This window comes from Engraulis encrasicolus, chromosome 6 (assembly GCF_034702125.1).
Source record: "Engraulis encrasicolus isolate BLACKSEA-1 chromosome 6, IST_EnEncr_1.0, whole genome shotgun sequence".
Taxonomy (NCBI): domain Eukaryota; kingdom Metazoa; phylum Chordata; class Actinopteri; order Clupeiformes; family Engraulidae; genus Engraulis; species Engraulis encrasicolus.
This window is the reverse complement of record NC_085862.1, coordinates 55,104,886-55,113,243: the sequence shown is the minus strand read 5'-3', so window position 1 is coordinate 55,113,243 and position 8,358 is coordinate 55,104,886.

Sequence of the window (8,358 nt, the reverse complement as noted above, 5' to 3'; positions counted from 1 at the left end):
CCCCTAAAACCATAATGGCCTCAACGCCATATGTCACTAGCACACCCAATACAACCCACACTTTCCAATAATACGACTATCCAATAGTGGTTCCGCGTCAGCTATGAGGTAATATAGGCATCCAATAGTATCTCTGCTTCCTTATCCGTGAGGTTGTTTTTTTGGAAGTGCGCTCAACTCATCAAATTGGTTTAAACAAACAGGTCTTTGGGCGGAACCAACTTAATCAGTACATTTGTTAGAGAGGCAGTGGTGTGGTGTAAAGGTTAGGGAGTTGGAATGTAGATCACATGGTTGCTGGTTCAATCCCCACTCTTACCAATCCCATTCCTCCCTCCATGACTGAAGTGCCCCTTTAGCAAGGTACCTATACCCACACTGCTCCAGGGACTGTAACCAAAATCCTGTAATATTTGGATAAAAGCGTCAGCTACGTATAATGAAATGTAAATGACAGATTGCCGCTATTCTCATTACACTACGTACTTCTGTATTTATTCAGCAGGAAAGGATTAAAGATGCTTCGGCCCAAGTTGTCTTCAGCATCATGAGACTCTAGCAGCTCTCTGTACGTATGTCTTCATATCCGTGTCCATATCCGTATAGTTTCCCTTGCGGGCACGCTCAAACCCAGGGATAGTTGTTGTCTTCTTTGGGTGTGACCCTGCCTCCAATAAACGTCATCGGGTAAAGCAGAAAAGACTGCAACACGGAGCGCGTTTTCAGGCCGAAACACGTCTGTATAACCTGGAAAGGGTGCATAAAATGTCTTAGTAAAGATATTAGGCAAGAGGCCGTGGTGTGGCCAGACGATAGGGCAATGGGTTACTACACCGGTTAGGCATTGGGTTACTACGCCAATTTCGATTCCAGCACGGATCATTTCCTGATCCTTCCCCGTCCCTCTCTCCCACACTCATTTCCTATCTCTCGTCCACTGTCTTGTCATAAATAAAGGCAAAACATATATTTTTAAGCAAGAGCGAGTAGTCTCTTTTGTTCCATCATGTTTCTATCCCTTCCTGTGTTGAGCGTTGTCTGTAGTCTGTTGTCTTCCTGTCCCAGCTAGAGTTGGCTATAGAGTGTGTTGCATCTCTCTAAACACTATCATCAACTTTAGACCATCACTGGCCTCTGGGACCACACACTGTCTTCTCCAATTCCTCTGTCTTACTTACTGTCAATGTACTCTCTCTCTCTCTCTCTCTCTCTCTCTCTCTCTCTCTCTCTCTCTATCTTTCTCTCTCTCTATCTTTCTCTCTCTCTCTCTCTCTCTCTCTCTCTCTCTCTCTCTCTCTCTATCTTTCTCTCTCTCTCTCTCTCTCTCTCTCTCTCCTACTCTCTCTGTCCCTCCTACTCTCTCTCTCTATCTCTGTTCTCATCAATCTACCTCTCTCCCCACTTTCTCTTTGCCTCTGAGTTAAATCTATCTGAGTTATATCTCATGCAGTACCCCCCCCCCCCCTCTCCCCTCTGGTCTGCTTGTTTGCTGTGCTGTGTTGGTGTGGAATGTGCAGGGTGGGCAGGTGCTGGAGAGAGTGCTCAGGGTCACTGTGTGTGTGTGTGTGTGTGTGTGTGTGTGTGTGTGTGTGTGTGTGTGTGTGTGTGTGTGTGTGTGTGTGTGTGTGTGTGTGTGTGTGTGTGTGTGTGTGTGTGTGTTTGTGTGTGTGTGTGTGTGTGCGCGTGTGTGTGTGTGTGTGTGTGCAAGTGAAAAAATGCTCAGGGACGCTGTGCCGGCCCTTGTGGCCTGAGTGTAGCTACAGTTGTTTGACAACACTGTGCTGACGGCATACCAAAGTGTGTGTGTGTGTGTGTGTGTGTGTGTGTGTGTGTGTGTGTGTGTGTGTGTGTGTGTGTGTGTGTGTGTGTGTGTGTGTGTGTGTGTGTGTGTGTGTGTGTGTGTGTGTGTGTGTGTGTGTGTTGTGCTTGGCTGTCGCTGAGATGTTTGCTAACAGAGGGCCTCTGTTCAGCCACAACGGCAGGTCAGCACTCCTCCCAAACTGACCGAGGCGCACACTAACACACACACACACACACACACACACACACACACACACACACACACACACACACACACACACACACACACACACACACACACACACACACACACACACACACACACTCCACCCAATCATTCATTCCACCATTCTAACCTCACATCTTGGCCTCCCCCTCTACCTCTCCTCTCCACCAAACTTCATGTATCTCCCCCCACAGCATACCTCACGCCCGTGCCTCACACCGAATCATACAGTACCTCACCCCCTATTACTAGCCACACAACACCTCATCCCTCCTTACCCCTCTTGACACTAGACATCACCCCCCTCTACCTCTCTCTTGAAAAAAAAAACCTTTACTTTATTTTTTACAGGAAAATGAAGGAGACAGAAGATGAGTGGGGAGAGAGACAAGGAAGGATTGGCAAATGACCCGCGCCAGAATGGAACCTGGGTCACCAGCGTAGTAAGCAGTGCCCCACCGTTAGGCCACGGTATAGGGCCTCATGTGCTAAGACTAGCGTAGATTTTCTTACTGAATTTTTCCGTATGAATCTGAAAAGATACATATGCACCTAAAATTTCAAATGTCTCATTTCAAGTCACAAAAAGTTTTTCATGCTGATTCATGTGGTACATCCGATTTCACACGTACACATGCACTGTGCATTGTCATTATCAAAAGTCAGTATTGACTTAGTTACAGTAAAAAAAAACATCCCTTCATTTCCTCTTGAATCAATAAATGTTACTCCACTTTACTCTAGTACTACTAGAACTACTACTACAGTAGCCTCTACTACAAACCATTAGCTTCTACAACATACTGTTAGTTTACTTTTTTCTACAGTGAAATGACCTTAGACAGGGTCTAGAAGTGGCAATTGCTATGGAAGAACATCCACTGATATATCATTTATTTTTCAATGCAGTGTTCTCTGTTGGTAGCAACAATGAGACCTGCACATGGGGGTTGCGCAATGTGGTTACACATGGCAGTCTTTTGTGTTAACCACCTCCACTCACAGACAAAGAGCTTTGTGGCAGATAAGTCTTTTGTATACACTGACTTGCATTTGGATTTGCAGTTGTGTGACTGTTTATAAACAGAAGCTCAATTAAGCTGAAAATGTAAGCCTTCCCCACCCTTTTGTTAAACACACACACACGCACGCACACGCACACACACACACACACACACACACACACACACAGTGCCTGCTCCATGCTCATGGTAATGTCTGGAATGTGGCCATTTCCTTCCCCTGTGGAGAGACAAAGGGAGTCAAGGCCTCGCATTTTACCCCCCCCCCTCTCTCTCTCACACACACACACACACACACACACACACACACACACACACACACACACACACACACACACACACACACACACACACACACACACACACAAGCACACAGGTCCACTGCACTGATAGCTTTGGCCGGGCCCAGGAGCAAAATTCAACTGAAAGGCCCCTCCCTCCCAATACATGCAACTTAATGGGGACTCATTTCATTTCTTCTGGGCCCCCTTTGTCTCCCTGGGCCCAGGACAACTGCTTTGTTTCTTTGCACACACACGTGCAAAAGGTTGATAGGAGGAGGGGGAAAAAACGTTAAAAACATACTTTTGTCCTTGCCCATACACACATATGGAGCCTGTAGTGTTTTGATATGGGGTGGTCCTCTTCACACACACACGTCAGCAGCGCTCAGCTTTGTGGAGACTGTCACGTCCACAGCTCCGGACGACCCCCCACGCCTGTCTCACCTCGCCCAGCGGTGGAGAGAGACACGTTTCAGACTGGTAGAGAGACATGTGTCAATATCTCACTCTTTGCAGTGGCAGAGAGTCATGTCTCAATGTCTCGTTCTTTGCAGCCGTAGAGACACGTGTTTCACACTTTAAGATTGAAGTCTCAATGCCTTACGCTTTAAGGTCAGATTAGACTTCAGCAACTGCGAGCGTGAAAAGTCGCGTGGGAGTGGCCACGAACCAACATTGTATTCATGCATCTGCGAGCTCTGCGAGGTCCGAGGTCTCGTCGCGAGCCACATTTGAAATTGCGCGATTAGGCTACTTTCACTACATTGTAAGCACTGCGGTCATTATTAAGCAATGTTGCTTTCTATCCCGGTTAGCTAGGTATTTTCACACAAATTGCAAAGGCAATGCAGTGGTATCATTATTTGACATACCCAGTCTGTTTTCACGAGCAGAAAATGCAAGCATGTAAAGACAGTTGATTCTGCCGATGTGTGTTTACATTCGGTGGAGGAACGGTAGTAAAACCGCAGGCATTGTGCCACGAGTGTTCAACTGATGCATTGTTTGTTACTTAGCTTGTAGCTTCGTGTATTTACACACAAGGCATTAATATAGTTTTTAACAGAATACAGCTCTGCTCTCGCAAACTACTGGCATTGCGCTGCCACAAGAACAGAACAAGGAAGTAGCGAGACGACCAATCATAGTGCCTTTTTGTCTGCGTACTCCGCGTCCGTCCGACGGATAGTTAGAATTTTTTCGAGGCGCTAGACGACGGGCGCAGAGCCTCTGAGAGGGGGGCGTGGACTCGCATAGACAGAAAACGGACGGACGCAGATTCTATGCGAGCGAAGCATAAATCTAGCTTTACAGTGGCAGAGAAGCCTGTCCAACTCCATCCAGTCGTAGAGACATGTCTCAATGGCTTACTCTTCACAGTGGAAGCCTACTATCCAGTGTGACAGATACATTTCTCAGTGTCTCCCTACCAATGGACCAGTGGAAGAGAACCATGTCTCTCTGTATGTGCTTTCTCACCTTGTCCCATAGAGCCTGTCTGACCCTGTCTGTCTCTCTCCCGTCCTGTCTCACCCCATCCTGTGGAATAGAGAGCTGTCTGTCTGATCCTGTCTGTCTCTCCTGTCTGGTCTTGTTCAAAGGTTCACAAGGCAGCGCTCTGCCCAGTATCACACATTCTCTTACGCAGTTTGACCACTTTCACACTCTCTTACCAACTCACATTCCACACGCTGTTTTTTTCCTTTTCTTTTCTCTCTTTCTTCTTCTCTTCCCCCTGGCCAGACCAAGGGCAGCGGGTAAACACTGCAGGACGGGACAGGGATGGCAACACGGGAGATCACCATTTGTGTTAAACACCACACTACATTACGTTATACCACGGCAGTCTGGGAGTTGCGGTGCGGCTACTTTGACAGTTGACGCACGTCAAAAAGTTCAGCTCCCTTCTACTTTATGCTAATTACTCACGGCCAACGCGGAGTGTTATGCAATGATTGTCGATTACATGAGGAATTCCCAAAACTGCTATGTTTTGCTGCTTAAAAGTAGTTTTATGACTGTTTATCGTGCGTTTTAATGTAAGAGCCATACACTACAGAAAACAATGAAGTGTTTTGTGCCTATGTTCAAAGGATTATGTACATTTTTGACGACAATCAAATGAGCGTCAAATGGCCGTCAAAGTGGGAACGGGTCGTTACGCGCTGAATGTCGCATGGCGCGTCTGGAAACACCAGCCATGGATCACCAGCAAAGTGAATCTGGTGCAAATCGTAGCCTAATATAAGACCTAATCCAATTTGAAACATTTCTATTTCTCCCTGCTGACCATCACTCTGTCAGTGGCGTGGTGTAGCGTTTATCAGTTCAGACAGTAGGCCTAGCCTATTTTAGGCTATGTGAAGAGTAGGGGATATTTTCGGATCAATAACTAAGGAAGCGTAGTGGAAAGTTTCCCATGGGAGGAGAGCAGACTGACGAGGTGCCTGTTTTGATGAAATTAATGGCGAGGCGAGGCATTTAGAATTTCGTCAAGATGCGTAGGGTATTTTTTTAATCTGTTGATATCTGTAAATCTGTAGGAATCATCATGCCAACTGTAGCATAATCTAGTGGGCAAGAAGTCAGACGCGGCGCCTATATCGGACGAGTAGAACATTGGGGCGACTGACTTGGCAACCAAATGCGATAGAATTAACGACTGGCTCTTGACTTGACAACCGAATGCGATAGAACTAACGACGGTGTCTTGGCCATATCAACCTTCAATTTAGAATTAGTAACGGCAGTTCGCCAGAAAGTTATGAAAAGAAGCTTCTTGTGGCGGAAGGAAGTAGCCTAGTTCTACAGAAAACCTTTGTTTTAGCCATTAAAGCATCGAAATAATGCCTAAAATAACTTTCAGACAGTCTGGCAACCGTGGTATAAATAATACACTAAACATTTTTTTTAAATAAAATAATGCACACCGAGGTGTAACGGCCACCCTAGGTGTGCATTATTTTTCCTGTTATAGGCCTACGCACACCGTTTCGTCAATTAGCCTATCCCTTAGGCTACTTACATTACATTGGGCAGACACTTTTATCCAAAGCAACCAGCAATCGAGGAGATAATCATAGCATACATGTAACAGACGTATCTCCAAGGTAACATTGCATGTAGTAATAGACGTATCCCAAGGTGACGGCATTGTGGAGCACAATTAGCCTAGTTCACAAGTGAATGCAGTGAGGAACATTCTCAGAACAGGGGGAATGCATTAAGATATGTAGCCTATAGTTGAGGAGTAACACAATTTAGTTTAGTTTAGTTTAGTCGAGTTGAGTTGAGTTGAGTTGAGTGCATGCACCCAAAGGCTAATTTCCAGTGCCAAGGCTTTTAAAACAGTAGTAGCCTAACATAGTAGTAGTAAATCATTACATTACAGGCTCAGCAAACTTGAAATAAGGAATGCTGTTAGCACCAGGGTGAATACATTGAGGAATTTCACTCAGTGGCTGACATTATCGGAATAGGAGAAACTGTGTTGAGGAACTTCATCAGTAGAAAGCCTTTCATTAGGCCTACATGTAGGCCTACATTACAGTTAGCAGACATTTCTATCCAAGGCTAAGGAAACACTGCAGTGCAGGGGTGATTAGGCCTACAACAAGGAATTCCACTACTAGTTGGGGTGAATGACATTATCCGAGACGATTTAAATGCAGAATAGAGAATCTTTGGCATTATCAGAACTGGAGTGCATGTGTTAAGAAACAGCATCAGTCAGTAGTGAGCATTTCATTCAAGTACAATCGTACTTCTGGTTAGCAGTTTAATCCAAAGGTAAGGAACACCGTCACCACAAGAGTGAAATCATTTGAGAAATTCCATTGCCAGCTGGGGGGCATGAAGAACACTGAAAGTAGTAAAGTGTTGGTAACAGAAGCATGTTGGGATATTGTTTTCCTGTGGAGAATGGTGCCTGCAGAGAAAGAGAAATTAAATAACAAAGGCCTCCATCTGTAATCTTTTCACCCAGTGCCTTTCATTTGAGTCTGTCATCCTGAATGGCTAGCTATTTTGCTGATTAGCATCTATAAGGGAGAAATGCACTATGACATTCCACGGTTGTAGCTAGCCCAGTTAGCACCCAATAGCCTTGGTCTCACTGCAGGGCCAGCCCCGGGCTGGCCCGGACAAAAGCGGGCTGACGGTGATCTCATCAAAAGGGGGCTAGGTGCTAAAGATGGCCGCCGGGCCAGGTTGTGGGGCTAAGGGCCGCTTTCCCTGGCCCGTCGAATTCGATGGGCCAGCAAGCACCGCTGAGGCTCGGAGGCGGGGTCAACCTCGGGCGATATAGCCCACGTGCGATATAGCCTACCAGACCTTCGGCGATAATAGCGCAAAAGCTAAATAAGCCGACATAAATGTCATGTGTGAGTATTTGTGAGACACTTTTTATTGGTGTCCAGTGGAAAGCATGCCAAATCACGATAATGGCACAAGAGTTGGCGGCTAAAAGCAGAAAAAAGCCGACATGACTTAGCTATGACATCCCAAGTTTAAGTGTGTGGTGCCCATGATGCCCTGATAACAACAAAAAAGTTATGTTGGCTAAATAACTTTAAAAACACAAACAGAAGTGCCAAAGTTGCATCTTATGAAATTATGCCATAAGAAAGCCAAACACCCCAAACTAATAATTTGCCCAGAATTTAGCGATAAGTCCCCCTGTGCTTTCACGCCATGGTGAATCTAAGCTAAAGAGTCCTAATCTAAAAGATATATAGGTCTAAATATATAAATAACCAGCGATCTCCTTCTCCTACAGACATGTGTTAGGGCTTGTTCAAAAGCTGAGATTCTTAGCTTTTTACAGTTTTTACGGAACGTTTTTATGTTCTTTCATTCAAAAGTTATTAAACTGTAAGCGGCCGCTGTTGCAAGTGAAAAAATAGCGCTTTCCAACTATTTTTTTTATCTCGTCATTTTTTTCCTAACAGCCAGCGATCTCCTTAACCTAGACCTACAGACATGTGTTAGGGCTTGTTCGAAAGCTGAGATTCTTAGCTTTTTACAG